Genomic DNA, 21,875 nt, shown 5'->3' on the forward strand with positions numbered 1-21,875 from the left:
TAAAGTATATTAAAAGAATTACTTCTTTTGTTAATTGGCAATGTAGTATCTTTCAAACACTTAAATTAGATCTTTAAAAAACTCACTCTCTTCATCATTTTTCTCTTCCTCTAAATGAATCACCTTTTCCTCACTCTCTAAGGTGGCTTCAATGATTTCATGATCCAAATTACAAGGAATGTCCTCATAAATTATGTTGTGCTCTATTGGATTTACTACTAGCTGACTTGGCAATTTCACCTCATCTAGACGAGATACAACACTTGTTATTTGCTTAACATGAGCCTCTAGTTAGGCTATAGCTTGAAAATGAGAATGACCAAGTGGGTAAATTTATGTAAGTTTAGCAAAAGCAGCTAATACTTTTTCTTCAAATCTAGGCGAGTACTTAGAAGGTGATGGAGTTGGTTCATCATAGAATTATTGGGGTGGGTAGTGGTTATAAGGAGGATAAAAAGAGTAATCAAGTCCATAATAAGATGGTGATGCTTGTAGTGAATTGGACTCAATTTTATAAGGAATAAAACATGATGGAGGGTTATAAGTAGAAATGATGTAATGACCCCTATAACCTGTATCTAAAAATTCCTCCATTCAAGCTCAATCCTCTTCAACATAATAATAATAATAACAACACTAATAATAATAATAATAATAATAATAATAATAATAATAATAATAATATTATACAACAAAAATAAGTGTAAGGATAAAAGTAAGAAAAACTCACGAAAGGTTTAGAAAATTCTATACCTTCTGCTTTGTTGCTCCCGCGCTTAAAATCTTGCACCTGAAAACAAAAAGAAATCAAATTAAAAATATATACAAAGTCCTAAACTACAAATTAAAATAGAACTAATCTCGAACTCAACAAATCCGTGACACAGTCCCCGGCAATGGCGCCAAAAATTGTTGTGTCGATAATAAATTAACCACTCGTAATAGAACGAATCCTTGTAGGATATGGCTATATTGAGGGTGTCGAACCTCAAGGACTGTGGTGGTTTATCGAGTCTTAATTAATTACTATTTTAATTAAGAAAGAGGATTTGATTTGTTGTGGTGCAATAATATAAACAAAAAATAAATAAAGTAAAAGAAAAGATCAAGGGTAGAGATACTTAGGGATTGACTTCACCACGATCCTCCTACTGTGATCAACTGTTCAACCTTGGGATTTCAACAATTTATATACCATATGAATTAAACTCAATAACATACATTTAATTCGGTTTTAAAGAAAGATGTTTCATGAATTTCAATTAACTATAACCTATCTGCAGTTAGCATGGACTATCCACCTACCTACTTCTAACTAATTTTGCAGTATAATTCATCTTTCTTAAGCATAGCCTATAAAAGTATTCATTCACAAAAAACGTTTGAACACTATTACATGATCTCCATTCTTATGTCTGACAAGGCTCCGCCAGATACCGTCCAATAAGAATGGGTTGAGAACAGTTTGTAAACAGTTATATCTAAGACAAGGTAATAACTATTCAAAAACTATTAATTCATTAAAACACCAATTGAGTTGGCTCAATTGCTCAAAATCATATAATCAAAATATATAAATTATTAAATTCCCAAAAGTATAAACAATCAAACCATAGTAATCGGATCGGGTTACATCAATGCCAAGGAATTAGCCACTCATGACAACGCCAGATTTCATCTGTGTTGGCGTAGTCTTCATCGTCAAGGTCTGCACTTCTTTCTTGGGGACTTCCCTTCAAAACCCTAAAAGCCGCCGTGAGAGAGAGGATATGAGAGAGATGGATGAGAGATCTCCATTTTCTGTGGCCTTATCCTCTTCTTTTATAGTGGAGAACAAGTCCCAATCCTATTTGGATTGGTTTTACAGCTTTTGGTAACAATTGGACCCATAAGGAAATAAAGAAATATGATTTTTGGTAATTCCCGCATGTATTTTCGACTTCCAAGACGTCCAAGCTCGAGCTCTAGAGTCCCAGGCTCGAGCTTTGAGGTTCAAGCTCGAGCTTTTGGGTTCAAGCTTGAGTTTCACCTGCCAGAAACTTATTTTAACTTTATAATGTGATTTTGACCCATTTAGAGTGTGAATCTCGAGATATCTATTAGAGACAAAAATGTCGGGCTTCGGGTCTTCTTTCCAGAGCCACTAAGTTTGCTCAATTTGGAGTTTTGAGTCAAAAGTTATGGCCAAAAATACTGAAGTAGGTTCAGAGTTTTCAACAATGCTCGAGCCCCGAAGTGGTGGTGCTCGAGCTTTCTGATTCGGGCTCGAGCCTTAAAGCTCGGGCTTGAGCTCTGGGAGCTAAATTTGTCTGGAACATCTTTTTATTGATGGTGCTTGATCCTTTCTTCATGGTACTCGATCCCAAGGTGTTGGGCTAGAGCTTTAGGCCTGTGGGCTTGAGCTTTAGGTGTTAGTGCTCGATCTCTGAGGCTTGGCACGAGGTCTGGGAGCTTGGATCAACTTTTTTCATTTCGACACATCATGTGCTCGAGCTTTTAGGTAAAAGCTTGAGCATCCTTAAGTTTGGCTAGCTTTGAGTTCAAAGCTCGAGTTTTCCTACCTTGGTGGAATTTCTTGTTTCGTGCTCGAGCCTTAAAATGAGGCTCAAGCTTCTGAACTTAAACTCTTCTAAAATTCACCATTTTGACTATAGGCTTGCTTCGGATGACCGGCAACGACGCGGTAAACTTCATTATCATTCTTTTTGATAAGTGCTTAAATGTTGCACATTTCAGCACATAAACTAGGGTATTTTAGTCCTTGCATTTATCTTATTTTCATGTTTTAGTTCTAATTTATGTTTTTGTCAATTTCAGGTCAATACAGTTCAAACGGACTAATTTCGGTTCATTAAGGCCTTTTTGGAGACAAACAAAGACATTCGGGAAAAGTTCAGAAAATGGCAAGAAGAGTCCGCAACCATTGTTCGTATAGTGTGCTCATCCTTCAAAAGCGGACAATTCTACATTTTTCGGGCCTTTAATGATATTCCCAAATATTAAGAAGCAAACGGATTAGCCCGGGGCTAAAATAAAGCTAAAATAGAGCTTAAAGGAGATTTCCAACACCTGGGGATCGATCCCCAGAGTGGGGGATCGATCCCCCACTATTCACAGAACTAACAATGCCCTTTGGGGATCGATCCCTAAGGCTGGGGGATCGATCCCCCAGGCCCTGGCAGCATTACGAGATTTTGTCTTTTGGGTCTATTTTTTTAGTTCTATTGGGCTGAAATAGAGTTTGTTACTTAAAGGAAATAGGCCCATTATTTTTAGGGTTAGTTTTTTTTATTAGTTTAGAGAGTTTTATTTTTATTATTTTATTATTAAGAAGTTTTATATTTTGTATCGTATTATTATCGCTCTATCTGGAAAACACGAAGAGGAGAAAAAAGTTCTGGAAAACACGAAGAGGAGAAAAAAGCTAGGGTTCTTGAGAAAAATTCAGAGAAGAAGAAGAGGAGCTAAATGAATCAAAGGATGGGGCTTGTTGACATCTTGCATCCATCAACCATGAGTGGCTAATTCTTCAACTTAGGGTTGGATAAACCCTAAGTATGTAACCTAAACTTTCTCTCTTTTTACTATTTTGGGGATTTAATTTATGTAATTTTTGTTATAGCCTTGGTATATATATAATAATTCTTTCAATTGATTATCTTTGTCAATCTCATATTGTCTTATATGTTTTTGAATGATAATTGATCTTTACACTTGATTTCTTTGTGAATTGAATCATGTGATGGCTATGCATTGTATTAATTTGATGTAATTGTGTTCTAATTTGATTGAAATTGCTTATATTAGATGGGTTGTACTACACAATTAGGTTAATGTCTAGTTTAAATAGTTTAATTTCAAGTTTGGTTAATTTAAGGTCAATTAGTTAATTGTAATTTAATTATTGGGTAAGTAGACAATCCATACAATTGTTTGAAATCCATACTTATTGTTACAATTACATATCTTCTAGATTAATGTGTGTTAAATTTGTAACTTGAATTGATGAATCATGCTTTGAATTGGTGAATTGCACTACACTTAGTTTAATTGTCATTAGGTAGTTGATTCATGCTTGAAATTGATGGTTTACACTTTTTATTGCAATTGTTAGCCACATATAAATTACATAGTATTATTTCCCCAATTAGTTGAAAGTTAGTGAGTTAGGGAATGTGCTTAGTGGTGAATCCTACACCCTAAGTCTCTTTCCAATCTCTCAAACTCTATTTCTTTATAGCAATCATTTAGTTTAAAATTATTTTTAATCACAAACAAAACCCTTTTTAGCAATCACATAAACACTAAAGTAGAATTCAATTATGAAAAACCTATAATTGTTTAGATCTCTTGGGACGATCCCTGCTCACTTCATACTCCATAGTAGAAGTGTTTAGTGGCTTTATAAATTTTAAAATATGGTGCCCACTTGACATTATTTCTAAACCTAAAGTGTTGTGCATTATTTTGTGCACACGCTCGGTCGCACCACTTTCCATCATAAAAGCCCGGTTTTAACTACTTATTTGGGAAAACACCTAAAAACATGAAATAAACATAAATCAGTATAAAACAGGATAGATATATCACTTTAGGTCTTAACATATGCGTATTTAGGGATTCGAATATGTAATATTCAGCGCTCATCAGTGACTCAACAGGAGAAACAACCGGATTGACTATACGACCCTAAGTCTCCCATTCCTGTGACTCTCCAAGCTGAACACCAATCTGTGATACCGAAGGTCAAGTCGGTCCTTGCCCTGAACCTACCCCACCAACTGGAGTTCCATCTCTCTTAGGACAATCCTTCTTCCTATGATCAGACTGACCACATTTAAAACAAACTCCAGAACTAGGCCGACTCTAAGGGCACTCTGCTTTCAAATGACCTATCTGCTTGCACCTATAACAAACCCTCTAGACCTTAAGGGAAGTCTCCAGCGGTGACGTAAAAATAACGGGAGAATGAGATGAATCACCCTTTAGCATTTTTTGTACGTAACTCTCGAACAACATCTCCACCTCCTTAACCTGATTCCACAAGCCCCTATCTTCTAGTCTATCCCTAACCTCTGTTTTCTCCGACTGTACCATCGACCTCTGAGTCTTTATGACTACTGCTTTGTCATGACCTCAACCAAATTCTTAACCAAAAAGTCCCAATCAAAGAGCTCGTCCTGCTCCCCACCATCATCTGTTTCTCTACGTCTCTTCGGAGGCATGACTCAAAAAATGGCAAGAAAAGAGTCAAATACCACACAATCATGCGACCCTGACTCAAAACTTTGAACACTCACATAACTCAAAACTGAGACGTAACACTTAAGAGCACACCAAATAACTCACCCCATAAAATCGTACCCTTCCCAAACGTGTACACCTATCACAAAATCGTATACAAGGCCGCATACTAGCCAGTTCTAAGTATACATGGCGTACGACACTATCATCATAACTTAAACCTATAATGGGTGATCGAGTCATAATTTCTTAACATGGAAACACATAACAAATAAACATGCTTTCACTTAACATATACGCTTCATTTACATATACTGACATCTAGACATGTAAGTATATAGCAAATAGGCATGCTTTCAAAACTGTAAACATATAAACATGTGATCACGTAAGCAAATAAATAGGTAAGCAAGTAAACAAGTAGGCATGCTGCTCAAACATTTAAACACTTTAACACGTAGCACATAACCATGCAATTCAACTTCCCTATGCAATCCCAAGTAGGCCTCTACCCGTCGTCCTAATAGTATTCGAACCATTACTCTGATACCAACTTTATCACGACCCGAAAATGATACCAATTATATATATATATAATTTTTTTTGGCATGACCTCTACTAAAAAAGGGTCTACAATAACCTGCTGAAATGTATAAAAAAAAACAATGGCCTCTCTTGGACCTTCGAAACTAATCTAACCTGTCCCAACACAAAAAAACAAATAATATAAAACATTCCCAAAACAACAACATCAACAACCTCTTCAAAATAACCCATTATCACCATCCCATTCATCCAGAACAAAGGAGTACCTGTCTTATACATAGTCCCATGCTCACATAATAGAATTTTACTCCAATTACATCAACTTACAGCCCATGAAGCAAAATTACAATACCAAGAGTTCATAAGTCTCTATACTGAATATAACATACTAAGGTTTTACAAAAAATAATGGGACTTGGATACAAAAATAGCAAAATGATCCTCTAATCCAAATTAGGCTTGTGGTGGAACGTCACCAATCACTTCTTTCCCATCTCCTAAAAAATGTTAAATAATAGGGTGAGTATAAAGCTCAGTAGGTGGTACCTAAGAGACACCTCTTGTGACCCTATGAATCCAAGCAATGAATAGAACAATAGGGAACGAGATCATGCTATGCTGGGAGAAATACAACATCAAGTTCAAATCCAAATGAATAATATGGTGCTATGAAATGCAATGCCGTGCTATATCGCTCTCCATTTTTAAAATCATCCATCATTTTTCAAACTGTTAATATAACCCGTCCGTTGGTGATTCCGCGGCGACACGAGAGAAGGATTGGCTACTGTCCCTGACCCTTGGTACCTCCGCGACGTCATTTGGGACCCAGATAGCTCAACCACGTTAGGGTGATTTCCCTAGTTCTCTCTATGTTACATTAACTCCACGGACCTTCGGTACCTCCTCGGCGTCCGGGTTTTCTAAAAATCATTTTTATCAAAACTTTTCCCAAAATCCCTTTTCTTTCATTCCAAAACAATTTCCCTTTTCTTCATACCCAATGATATGCATGAATGCATCCCTTTTTATGCTATGCTAATTAATACCCATAATCATACATTTAATCCAATTCTAAACCACTTAGCGTACTTGCAAGAATTTTGAAAGAATTTATGGCATGCTTCCTTTCAATAAGAATCTAACATGATAAGACTATAAACATGAAATTAATTCATACAAGCATATAATTTCAACTAAACACATAGCCACATACTTCATTTACAATAATCTAATCATTTTAGAGGAAATTCAACATAAATTGGCATGCTAGACAGTAATTAAAAAGGAAATTCACAAAGGAACGAGAAATTTCATGGATTAGGAACCCCTACCTCTTAAGATGCAAAAACCTCCAAAATGGGTTCAAAAATTCGAAATCCTTAGAGTTGGCCAAACAAGAAATTGTTTACACCCACGCGTAGATCTCGCCGTGCTCTCTGATTTGCCGCAAACGACACCCAAAAATTCCAAGTGGTTGAAGAGTAATCAAAGATAGAAGTTGTAAAAGAAAAAGAAAAAACAAAAGTCAGCGGGAGAGAGAGAAAACTGGCCGAGAGAGATGGTGAGGTTCTGTTGAAGATATTGGCTATAAAACCATTATATTTATTATAATATCATATGGGTCCCACCATTTTTTTTTCTTTCTTTTATAATAATCTTTAATAACATAAATTTATATATATACAATAATTAATTCACCACCACACAAATTAACATAAAAATAAATAATCTATGCAAAAAATAACAATGCAAGAAATGCAATGGACCCATGACACAAACCCTGTACACAACAATCCCGGTAACGGATCCCACTTGGAACCTCCCGGCTCAAAAAACGAAAAATACCGAAATGGCGGCCATTACATTTCCACGAGCCATGAATTCAAGGAAATGCCCTAATCAACCATCGGACACACCGGCACACCCCACGGTGTTTGGCACGCAAAACGAGGTACTAAAATTAAATAAATTCAGAAAATTCAAAAAACGCACAAAAATGGAAAAATAGAAAAATGATAAACTTCACATGGTTGTAATTAGAGCATGTGTATATATATTTTGTGGTGTAAATTAAAAATGGTGGACTTTTCTTAGTGGTGGGACCCACCACAAGATTTTTGTTGGCCAAGAGGCCAATTTTAACCTTATTTTCTCCTCTCTCTCTCCCAGTAAGTCTTCTCTCTCTCTCTCCCTCTCATATATATATATATATATATATTCCAAAGCTTCAAGCTTTGATTTCTTTCCCATTTTTGGGAATTTGATGGTGGTACCTTAAGCAAAGTTGTAGAGCTCATCGAGGCCGTCGATTTGATAGGAGCCAAGCACCATTTTGGCCAACCCTTGGATTTCGAATTTAAGGCTTTGAATTGGGGATTTTGGGGGTTTTCACTTCCATCGAGGTAGGGGTGTTCTAATGCATAAATTCTTGTACTTTTGTGAGTTTTCTTACTTAATAGATGTCTAACATGCTTAATTTGTATAAAGTTTTGCAAAAATTGTTTAAATGTCAAGTATGGAACATGTGACTTAGGGGTGGTAATATTTGACACGACACGCTAACACGACACGAACACGACACGAGATAAGCGGGTTAGGGTTTGGGTTAATCGTGTTCGTGTCATAATCGTGTTGACACGGATTGACCTGCTAACTAAACGTGTCGTGTTCGTGTTTGACCCTGTAAACATGATTATGGCATGATTAACCCGATTAACTAAACGTGTCAGATAAACGTGTCGTGTTCGTGTAAAAAATGATCCATTTAGCAAAATATGTCGTATTCGTGTCGAAAATGACTTAAATGTGTCTTTTCGTGTCGTGTCAAATCTTGACCTATTTATTAAACAGGTTTTGCGTGTCGTGTCGTGTTACACGTATAATAATCGTGTTGTATTCGTGTCAAGGGTCTTAGACGCGATTAATAATCGTGTCGTGTTCGTGTCAACCCTAATCGTGTCCGTGTCGTAATCGTGTCGACACGAACACAACACGCCAACACGAATTGCCACCCCTAATGTGACTACTTGTTAGTTATTTTGTTGTGACTAAACATGCCTATATGAAGTTAAATTCATGACTTATATGTTTACTATGCTAGATCTATGTTGAATGAAAGCATGAATTATTTATCTTAGAGATTTAATTTGCAAAGTATTTGTGAAATTTTATAGTTGAATTAATGATTAGAAATCATGTAATATTTATGCATTCATTGGGAAGGAAAAAAGGGAAAAATGTTTTAAAGCCAAAGGAAAATTGTTTTGGGAAAATGGTTTTGTTGAAAAATGTTTGTGAAAATCGGACACCTAGGAGACTCCTAGTAGTCCGTGGTGTTAATGTGATCTAGAGGGAGCTAGAGAGAGACTCTAGTGGAGTTGAGCTAGCTAAGCCCAGACGACGCCATGGAGGTGCCATGTGGTCTAGAAAAGCTAGCCAATCCTTCCCTCGTGGTGCTGTAGAGGTGCTATGGGCCGGGTTGCATTAACGGCTTGGAATGGCAGAAAAAAGAATTGTTTTGGGAAATGGAAGCAACATTGGCATGACATTGCATTTCATTAGCATATTTGGTGTATTTGGGTTTTGATAACATTAGTATATGCTTGTTGTTGTGGTTATTGATGTGTATCCCGTATAGTATGATCCCATCTACTGTTTACCCATTCTTTGCGTGGATTCACGAGGTCATAAGAAGTGCGTCTTAGACACTTCCTACTGAGCGTTTAGCTCACCCCATCATTTAACATTTTTTAGGATTGGGAAAAGAAGTAGTAGACGATGTTCCACCACAGGCCTAGCTTAGACCATGGGATCATTTTGCTATTTGTATCTAAGTTACATGAAATCTAGTGAACTTCAAATTGTTGTACTTAGTCATAAGACTTATGGATACTAGTTGATGTATTTTGTTGCATAGATTGCAAACTTGATGTTTCTATGGTGTAATTCATGTAAATGACTTTGGAACTATGTAAAGAGCCTGTAAATTTTATATTTTGAATGTATGGGTTATGATTAATCATTTTGCAGTACCTTGGGAGGGGATTGGATCAGTTTCAAGATCTCTATTAAGACCAATTTTCATTTCCATGTATGTAGCAGTTTTCTGCAGATTTTACAACTCGCAGGGCCATTTCGGCCGACCGAAATGGGCACTTCGGTTGGCCGATCATTCCAGTAGGTTCAGTTTCAATAGGGGTCACAACCGGCCGACCGATACAGAGGTTGTTTTGGCCAGTCGAAGCTCCATTTTGGCTGACCGGAATGCTGTTGTCATGTGCATGATGTTTCTTCTTTTGGGTTTGGCTATTGTTGAGCCTTAGAAGGTGGTTTAGTGTAATACCCATAATTTTAAAAAGATAGTCTCGATATTTATTTAATTATTTTATCCCATTTTAATTGAATTACTTGATTATTTGATTTCGTGGCCATTTGTAAATGTGCTTTTATTAGAATTAATTGTTGTATTAATTAGATATTTAATTGTTGTATTAATGGTATGTTTTAAATGTTGTATTAATTAGATGTTTAATTGTTGTATTAATTTTATTTTTAATTGTTGTATTAATTAGATGTTTAATTGTTGTATTAATGGTATGTTTTAAATGTTGTTTAAATTATGTGTTTCTTTGGGGTATTTAATTTAATTAAATAGTATTAATGTAGTTTTAGTGAGATTACTATATCTATATATATATATATATATATATATATATATGTATATTATTATGATTTTTCCTTTTTTTTTATTAAGTTATTAAGGTAATTATATTTGGAAAATGGTTTGATATAGTTAGTGTATATATATAGGTATATTGTCTGCCATAGGGTTAAAAAAACCCTATTCATGTTAGCGGAGGCAGAGAGTTTTTGAGAGAAAAACTAAGAGAGGAAGCTAGGGTTTTGGCCATAGTTGAAGGCTGAACCAAGGAGAAGGAAGTAGGATCTATTCGTGAGTAGAACCAGAGCAGTAGGAGGCTTGATGGCAATTAAAGGTCGCCGAAAAATCTAGGAAGAAGAAGATTAAGTTTCAATCTGAAACTTAAGGGAAGTTCTATTTCTTCTCTTCCTCTTTGACTTATGTTCTATACAGACTTAGATAAATTCCAGGAGAATTAATTGAATTAAAACAAATTTTTTTTTTACATGTTTAAAGTCTGAAGTTACAGTGTAAATATGTATGTAATAGGTTTGTATATATATATTTTTTATGATTTGATAAATTGATGCATGATTTGTGTTTTGGATTATTTAAAATATGTTCATATGATGTATTTTGGGTATTCGGACATTCTAGGAAGAGGAACCAGAACTTTAAATCTCCAACAATGGAGGTTTGAAGAAGAACCCGTAGAAGAAGACGATGAGCAGTGCCATTTCGGCTGATCGAAGAAGAGGTTTCGGTCGACCAAAAAGGGGTTTCGGCCAACCGATTTTGGCCTTTCGGCCGACCGATATGTCGTAGGATTTGGGGATTCTTACTGTTCATGTTAATAGTTGTTTGGATTTGTTTTAATTATTTTAAATTGTTAAAATAAATTCATGGAGGTTATGGAATGCATGATTATAATTATAATGCTAAGGTATTGTACAATATGAAATTTTAAATGGAGTTGCACGTTGTTAATGGAGAGTATAATTGCTTAAATTTAATTTAGCAATTTAATGTGGTGTATATATGATTTAGTCATATACTGTTAGTATAATATGATCACATATATGTCTGATTTATATTGTGCTCATTTATGGATTTATTGATGTAGTATTATATTTATTTCATCAATTGTGGATTGTGTGATGTAATGCATCAGTATGGGATGGTGACATTCTAGGAACGAATTAACTTATCAGTTAAGTCCTACCTATTTTTATATAAGGGGATGAATTAACTAAAAGAATGTTAAGTTCTACCTATATTTAAGTCGGGTCAACTGAACAAGTTGAATGACTTATAGAGGATTAATTATAGTTGGATATGATGAATTATATATATATAATTATGTGCCATAATATGAGCTTGAGTCTCAGGATCAGTGGTTAGGGCAATAGTGTAGTTGTGTACCCTGGTAGGTCTAGGTACTCATGCCCACTATATATGTATTTTGCATGTTCCTTTCTATTCAGGTTGAGACAACTCTATAGTCTAGTGAGGTTCCTTTAGTGTGTATATATTTATACGGACTATATAGTTATTGTTGGATTAAATAGGATGTATATGTGTACCGGGTCTCTATTTGGGGTGTAGTAGATTAGAACTTGTTCGTGGGCCTGATCCACTATTATTTTTCAGGTATTCGACAGTTCCAGTCTTACAGGTTGTTCGTGCTGAGTAGAGACAGTCTATCATCACTCTTCCGATTTGACGTAGGAGTCTTCTTTATGTTTTAGTATTGGATTTTATTTAATTCAGTTGGATTTTGGTTTAGGGGTCCACATGATGGATTCCAAAGTTGTAATTTTTAATTAATTACTGGTATCAGAGAATTTAATTATTGGAGGTTTATTATTGGATTAATTAATAAGGTTTTATTATTTAGTTATTTCAGTCTTTATTCTTTATTCATTTTGTATTCCATGATTGTTTAAATATTAATTGTTTGATATCCTTTTGGTTCTGTGCTCGGACTTGATCACCCGTGGCTCTAGAATATAGGGGTATCATGTAATACCCCTAATTTTTAAAAGGATAAAATGGGAATATTTTGGTTTGTTTTTCATTTTTATTTAAATTATTAGACTTATTTGTTATTTGGTTAAATTAGTTAATTTATTATTATTTATGTGTATTTAATTTAATTATTGTATTGTAATTGTTTATGTATGTTAAATTAATTATTTATCTGTTTTATGTTAATTGGCTGTGTTGCTTTAACTATTTAATGGTGTTTTTTTTAATTTAAACGTAGGATTAAATGACGTATGTTTTAATAGGACTTATTTGGTATATATTTTTTGTATGGTTATATAGGATTAGGGTTTTCTTTTAAGAGATAAATAAGCCGACTTATAGTTAGCTAGGAATTGGAATTAGGTCTTAGTAAGTGCCTATATATATAATCTTATATGTCTGTTAGGGTTAGGAAAACAAAACCCTTTTCACGTATTGTGAGATAGAGAGATACAGAGACATGTAATGGGTGTTTGAGGGAAAAACAGTGGGGCGCTTGAAACTGATAGAACCACCAAATGGGATTTCAGCCATGGACTGTGGGTTGAACCAAGGAAGGGATAGGAGTGTTGTTCGTATGAGGAACTAAGGAGGAAGCAAATAAGTTAGAACAGTGCGGGATCGCCGGAAAATCTAGGAAGACGGCGTAGGGATTTTAATTCAAAAATCTCAAAGGCAAGTTTCATTCTGTCTCCTTCCTATAAACTTGTGTTCTGTGCATTCTATATAGTCTCCAGGGATTAATTCAACCTTTAAAACTAATAGTTGATGCATGTTATATTAGACTGTAACCTATTTTACGTTTAAATAACTGAAATTGGGTTTTTCTCAAACTGTGTTGTTTTTTATTTAAACTTCTGTTAATCAAGTTCATAATAGAATTTGAGAAGTTCTATGATTTTTGGGACTTGTATTGAACCTTAAGAACTTTAAGGAAACTTGGAGTAGAGGAGTGGTCTTCGCCGGAAGCGAAGAAGATAAACAGAGGAAAAGAAAATTGTTTCGGTTGAAGCTTTGTTAATAAATTCATATTGGAATATGTAGGGTTTCTAGGACTTTAGGAACTTGAATAGAACCCTAGGAATGTTAAAAAGATTTGGGATAGGACATTGGGCTTCGCCGGAAGAGCAGACGACAACCGGACGAAGCAGAAACGAAGCAGTGAAGCAGAGAGGGGCTCTCAGGGGTGAGAGCCGGCTCCTAAATGGTGGGAGCCGGCTCCCATGAAGAGAGAGCCGGCTCTCCATGAGGGAGAGCCGGCTCTAGAAGCCTAGGAGCCGGCTCCAATAAAGGGGAGCCGGCTCCCATGGGGAAAAACCCCTACGGGTGTTTTCTGCAATTTTTTCTGAAGTTCAGGGGCTTAAAGGTAATTACTGGAAAGTGATGGGGGGTTTTAAATGATTAAAATTAACTTGTTAAAGCCTTCAAATAGTTGGTCTATGCTAAGGTGCTAAACCTAAATGCTTGTCATAAAACATAAGCTTATAATAGGCCTACTGTCAAGGAATGAGGAATGCTTGTTTTGCTAAGTTGTTTTGACAACTTAATTTGGACTGACATTGTAATTATTGTTAGAATTTATATCAATGATATATTTAGCATAGTTCAGTTCCAGGAATGTTGGTTATGACGTCATGTACTCGTATCTAATAAGTTGTATATTGTCGGGAGTAGTGGAAGGTTAGTTGCTAGTTTCGTGTTAGCAAATTAAATGAAACTGGTATAAAATACTTTTGAAGTTTCATATGATGTACTTAAACTTTGGAGTGTCATTATATCCGACACAGAATTTATAATGGGGAATTACATAGATGCCATGAGATTTAATTATAAATTTGCATGCCGTAAAGGATATGGGAGGATTTAAATGCTAGTCATCATTTTAACATTTTAAACGAACTAGTATGGATGTGTTGTTTTGGAATTCTAGTATAATGTGCAGTTTAAAATTCTGATATTCATTATATTATGTTATGAAGGATAATTGCTGAACTGTCTTAATTTCTGTTCTGTCAATTACATGGAAATGGATGGTTTAAATTGTTTATTCTTATTTTAACAATTTAAAAGGAGGATCTATGAATATAATCATATACTGTATGCATTATAGGAGCTTATCTATATCTAATTTCTATTATGTTGGTTTTGGATATACTTGATGTTCATTTTGAGTGTGCATCATGTGTGGATCATATGCATTATATGTACCGATATGGGACGGTGACATATCAGGGATGGATTAGATCAAAAAGCTAAGTCCTACCCTTTTCATACATACGGAATGGATTAACTAAAATAGTTAAATCCTACATGGATGCATGTCCTGTCAACTAAAACAGTTGAACGACATAACGGATGTTTGTTTTATTTTTCTGCATTAGGAAAGAATTTATATATATATTTCTGGTACCGTGATACGAGCTTGAGTCTCCTGATCACGGTTAGGGTGCGTATATTGTAAAGGTTGAGTAGCTAGATATAGCTAATGTTCTTTAGTATGTCACCTTCTACCCAGGCTGAACTATGTTATAGGCTAGTGAGCATCCTATAGTGTGTATTTATATATCTATGGACTATTGTAGATATTGCCGAGCTATCTAGGATGTATCTGCGTATCAGGTTTATGTACGGATTGTAATAGGATGGAACTTACATGTGGGCCTGACCCACCTTTATTTTTTAGGTGTTCGTGAATACTAGGCTTAGGGTTTGATCGTGGTGATGCAGATACAGTCACTCACTCTTCCGACTACATAGGATTTTCTTTCTTATTTTGGTTTTGGATTTTAATTCTGTAAATGTTTTACCAGTTGGAATTATTAGGGGTCCACTAGATGGATTCCCGAGTTGTACGGATTGGAAAGTTTATTTATATAAAAACTTTTATTTTGGAGGTTTTACAATTAGAATTCTTTTCAGCGTATAATTATTTGATTCTTAATTCAGTTTTATTCCTGCTTGTTTATATATTAATTGTCTGGTATCCCTTGAATCTGTGCCCGGTCTTGATCACCCGTGACTCTAGAATCGAGGGGTATCACATATCACGTTTAGTGACTATATAGAGTATATTAATGACATAAGAATGATGTGTTGATACCGGATTTAAAGGCATTGATTTAGGTGACCTCGGGTTCGGGTAAGACCCGGCTAGCGGTTCGGATCTACATGTTCAGGTCGTTATACCGTTACAGAATATGTTTGATGTTGCACCAATGCTGACATATCAGGTGATATAGGGTGGATCTGTGAAGATCTTGGAGGTAGGTGCGGAGCGTGAATAGATTAACGTTTAAACTGATGGCACATGGTGGTACGGTGACAGAGCTGATCTGATATGTTGAGCATCTCTGAACGAGGCATCTCGTTAAACAATGAGGCTTCCCTATACGGGGCATCCCTAATTGGGGTTTCTCTAAATGAGACATCTCATTGGGTTTCCGAAAGGAAGACTTGGACAACGAATCTTCCCTGGATGGGGCTTATGAAGATCTTTATAAAGATCTTGGAGTGTGCAGAAACGTACGAGTTGGTTGACTGCCGCCACCTAGGATGGGCTAATAGTGCCATCTCCGACGATGACTATGATAAACTTGTAGATTGTTTACCAGAGATGAAAAGGCTTTGATACCATGTTAAATATAAAAGAGAGAATTATATGAGATATAGGGGTTATGTGTAATGAACAAGTAAACCCTATATGTATATGGTAATCCTATATATAGTAATTCTATACGAACTATAAGGTAACAATATATTATAAAGTATATTCTGATGCTAACAATATATTCTATAATATATTCTAACACGTAAATTGGAGTTGTGTGTTTGGGAAGTAGGGAATTTAACAGTGACGTTTTAGCAAATCAGGTCGTGACAAGACACCTTTCGTATTCATGCCCACGCCCACGCCGTGTATGTGCATAATGTCATTTTACACATCCTCCGTACTCATGATTGGGTTTTCAAAATGTGTTTACACTGTTATCAGGAATCCACATAAATAAGTACCATGAACTCCCCTATACGTCATATGTCGACATCACAATCATCCCCTGAAATCATCTGTCATGATTCGCCCACATCGTGTAGATATTGTTCGCTTTGTACACTCTCTGTACTCATTATTTTCAAAACACGTTTATATAGTCATGAGACATCTGCTCAAGTAAGTGCCATGAACTTCTCTACTACGCGATCGCGAGACATCACAATTTATATTCTTGATTTTCTTTTTATTTTTATTTTTTTATAAAAGAAAAAATAATATATTCAAACTATAAGAATTACTCACATTCCATCTACTCTGAAATGACAACCTTGACAAACATACATCAAGTGGAGAGACTTCTTTAGGGCCTGTTTACTAAGAGGAATAATTCCTGATTTCTACTGCCAATTTCTAAAATTGAGAATCAAAAGTAAAAATCATGTTTAATAAAATACTTTTACTTTTTAGTTTTAAGAAAGTACTTTTTAGTTTTGTGAAGGGAAGAGAAAATAAGAAATCCTCACTTTCTCTATTTTCTACACTATTCACTGAAATCACTTTTTCTACTGTAGCATCACTTATAAAAAAAAAAGAAAAAGAAAAAAAAAATGACTCCATAATGTATCTCGTTGCAGCCTATCTAAATCCCTCTTCTGTTCCTCATCCTCGAGCCCTAGCCAACTGTAACCACTGCCACAACCATCAATTTCCACCTCTCCTCCTCATATCTCTCTTTACCCCATCACCCACCGCTCTTTTCTCTCTGTTTAAAATCAACCAAAGACCTGTTCTTCATTGGTTTAATTTATGAAGATGGTGATTTGAAGCTCCGATGACCATGGTTTTACAGATTCCGGCGACGAAGGATTCACAATTCCGGTGACAACAACCAACAATTTCGAGGACGGAGGTGTTGTGACTATGTAATTCCGGTGGTGGGTTTGGTTTTTGTTCCTTGGATTTGGACTTGGGTTCTCTGTGATTAGGTTGCAGTGGCGGCTAGGGTGTCGATGGTTTGAGTTTACAGTAGGCGGTGATGGGTGGTGGCGATGGAGGTTTTGGGTGGAGGTGGTGGTGTTTACACTTGGCGGTTGGCAACGATAGCTCTCTGCTACTGATTTTTTTTTTTTAATTTTAATTTTAATTTTTTAGGGTTGCAGTTTCTGTGTCTTGTTGGTTGTGATTTGTTTGGTGCAAATTGGTTTAGGTGATGGTAATGAAGGTTTTGGGTGGTGGTGGGCAGGGATCAGCGAATTTGATAGTGAATTGGATTCAATTAGTCACAGAAATATGAGAGAGAAGGATTGAAAAATTTTTGTACATACAAAATCAAAATTATAATTATTGAACTTGCTTTGAAAATATTGAAAGCATGAAAAATTAATGAACATAATTTTACTTTATATTTCAACTTTAGAAATGAAAATCATAATTTTACTTTTGAAGAATATAAAAATAAAAAAGTGAAAACGTCAATAAATGAGCCCTTAATATGTAAACATTATCTTTCTTTTATTGGTAAAATGGAGTAAAAACAAACACAAAAGCATGGTGACAATATAGCAAAGGGAAATTGCCTCACCGAACCACCTTCCCCTAGATTTACTTTTTAAGAGATATTTAATAATTAATTTATTTTTAATTATTACTATTGTCTAGGAAATTTTCATATTTGAGAGGCTAAAGGATGAAAAGAGATTAGGTTGCTAATGAATGTCAAAATCCTACATATTTTAGATTCACTCCTCACCTATATTATGCAACGTCAAAACTCCTAAGATTTGGCATTTTACAAGGTGCTTGTATCGAACATAAATTTTTAGTCTAAGACTCGCAGTATATTTAGAAAGTCAGAATTATATTTAATTTTGTTATTTTGGTTGTTAATATGCATATAAAGGTGCCACTAAAATGGAAGGATTTTATCAATGTCCATTAATGATAGATCAGAAGCCGAAAAAATTGAGTACTACTATCATATAACTTTGTATCGGTTAAATTTACGAATTGGAAGCTCGGTGAACGGCGACTGTTGTTATAACAGTCTTAACGCAACGAAGTTTCTTATCGGGTAAGTTTGGATCCGGACAAAAGGCGTAATGATATGGGCAAGGTCTCGAACAAATAGACATTGTTTTTTTATTAACTTGTGCATTGTTTAGTTTTATGAGAGTAGGTTTTATTTTTTATTTTATTGGGGTTAATAAGAATTCAAAAGTCAAAACCGGCAAGGTCGGGCTAGATTGGCCCATATTTTTGGGGCCCGTCTGATGGGGCCTGAGGGCTTTAACTTGTCCCTGAGTCGGTCAAAACAATTGCAAACATAGGCCCAATCCGTGAGCCTTGGAGAGACGAACCAGTGGGCCGGGCCAGCTAGTGGCTATCTTAGCGGACCAACCACAATTGGTTGGCTTCTAAACTGTGCTTCATGTTGGACTTTAAAATGTGGTATAATTGGAGTAAATTAATACTTTATTTATTTATTTATTATTATTTATCAAGGATATTGTGGTCTAAAAATGAGTGTGACATTGTGAGTGGTGTGTGTTTCTTCTTATTAATGACATTTTTTTTTTTTGAAAAGAAGCACACCTATTAGAAGAACTAAATCATCTACCAATTAGGAAACCGAAATATAACCGAGTAAATTAATACTTCAATTGAGATTATTGAGATAAAATTATGTTATGCATTATATTATTATATAAAGCTATAAAATAATTAAGTTGCAAATTGCAATACGTCATGAAGTAATTCATTACTAGCAAGAAGTCAATATCGTAGACTAATAAGTTATAAACTTATATATAATTGTATACAAAAATAAATCATAATAGTGTGAGATTAATATATATAGTATAAATATACACATTCAGTGCAACGCTGTAATAAACTAATAATATTTCACGCAAGTGAAAATATATCTATTTGAGTGCACCAGAGTCTAATAATTTGTTAGCTAATAAATTTGATACGAAATATGATTGATCGGGTCAGATAATAATCCAATATAATATAATATAATATATAATATGTTGTAAATATATTAATAATGCTATAATATATAATATTAACATATTATTAAAATACTTTTTACCATTTTTTATTTTTATTTTTATTTTTATCGACAAGAAACACATACATATCACTCACACACCCTTTGCCCCTTTCAATGAATTCTAACCGTCAACTTTGAAAAATTGAGGAGATACCACGAACTAGGACACAAAATCTTTGATATTTTTTACCGTTATTTTTGTTCTTCTTCTTTCCCCCCCCCCCCTCTCTCTCTATTGTTTTTTCTTTAATAAAAAATTGAATACCGATTTTATAATCTCTTTTTTGTTTATATTTTATTTTTCTTCTCCGATTTCTTATTTTTGCTAATCTCATTTGCCATTAAAAATTTTTATACAAAAAATATCTCTTCTTAATAAATTCGATTATCAGATCGGATATCTGATTAATGACAAATGAATATGGATTCACTTATAAATAATTCATTAGGTTATGGGAATAGATTGAATTAGCCATATCTCTTATTAGATTCAAATTTCATCAGCTCTAGGTTTAGCCGAGTATGAGTATGGGTAAGATTGCTACATTATATCAAGAATACAAATTCAAAAAATTAAAAATACTTTCTTTTAATGAAAATAAGATAATGTAAATTTGACTCTTTCAAAATTTACAATAACAAAACATCGTAAACTGAGTTAGCCCGAGAGTCCAATTAATTAAGAGAAATAAGTTTTCCTCAAGCACATGAGTTGAATCGAAGCTCTCCTAGTTCTCTAACCGAATGTTTGACCTAACCTATACCTGATGAGTACTACCAAGTCTGAGATACTAATGAATGGTCAACAACACTTAATTTGATGTGGGCTTTAATTACACAAAATATATTGTGTCATGTGTAAAACTGTAAACCCCATACCCCTCAAGCCCCCGTTTGGGATTTGAGACAGATGCTTTAGCTGGAAGCCTAAAAACCCTAACAGAAGAAAGGAAAAGATCCTATTTGAGGTAGGGTCATGTCACAAGTCCTAAGTCACAACAACAACACACACACATTACACTCCAAAATCTCTTAAATATATCCCACACATACAAACACACACTTTTAGAGAGAGAAGGGGGAAAAAAAATAAAAATTCTCTAGTAAGAGAGAGAAAACACACACACACACACACTACTGATCAGCTGGCTAGCCTTTGCTTTCTACCGCGTCTCCTTAGCCCCTGCTCCTGGGGGATCTCTCTCTCCTACTAGAATACCCACACTCTCTCTCTCTAGAAACCTCTCTCTACCCAAATCACTCTCTCTCTCTCTCTAGAAACCTTCGGCAGCGCCTTCTCGTCACCATCTTTACATTCTTGTTCCTCTGCCAGCTGAATGTGAAAGATTTCCGCCCCCTAGAAGATGCAAGCCAAAAGACTATGCGCATGATCGGTTAGATATATACATATACATATATATATATATATATATTATATTAATATATGCACAGTGCACACACAAACACAGACAAATATATATATATTGTTTGGAAATATAGCAGAAAAAAGTGAGGAGACAGACTGTGAAGAGACAGGTGAGATATATAAATATATATATAGCTGAAGAAATAGAGATAATCTTGTTTGTCTCTCTGCAAGAGTTGGGAGAAAAAAAAAGAAAAAGTTAAGGGGCTTTGAAACTGAGGCAAAAAAAGTGGGCAGTGACTTTGGAAAGTTTCAAAGGCTTTTTCCTTCACTTTCACAAGATCCAAACAAGTCATCTTCTATGCTTCAACAGTTGTGGTATAGTAAGAATACAAAAGGGGTTTGACTATCAACAAATCCAGAGGCCACGCAACGCTAACACATTTCTTATTATTATTATCATAAAAAAATCGAACTTCAAATTCCAAGAAGAATAGAATTAGAGACACCTCTAAGTCCACAACTTCTATTGGTACTTTTTTATGTTTTATATTTAATTTAGTTTCGTAACGAAGAATTAATTCATTGCTTAGTCACTCTGAATTCTGATTTACAAACTCCAAATACATGCAGTAATCACTCGCAAACCACAAACATCAGTTATATATATATATATATATATATACTAGTTTGTACTATATATATGTGTATATTATAGTATATATTTGGGTTGATTATTCCAAGAAGAACTAAGACTAACTGATCTCTCAAAAGTCCCATCTTTGCAGGTGAATGAAGTAAACTCTTTTATCTCTCGTGTGGTCTATGAAATTGAAGCAAGAGATCTGCTTGGAGGCTTTTTCTTAATTGGAAAGAGTGAGTCATAAGAGATCTCTTTAGTACTACTTCACGAGATCCAATCTGCAAACCACTGGTAAATAATCAACCTTCCTTCCCCTCTTTCTTTCTTCTCATCACCTTCTTCTCCTCTCAAAACCCT

The sequence above is a fragment of the Cornus florida genome, unplaced genomic scaffold, assembly GCF_030987335.1.
Source record: "Cornus florida cultivar Cherokee Brave unplaced genomic scaffold, ASM3098733v1 CherokeeBrave_3.0.0_Hap2_Chr06, whole genome shotgun sequence".
Lineage (NCBI taxonomy): Eukaryota > Viridiplantae > Streptophyta > Magnoliopsida > Cornales > Cornaceae > Cornus > Cornus florida.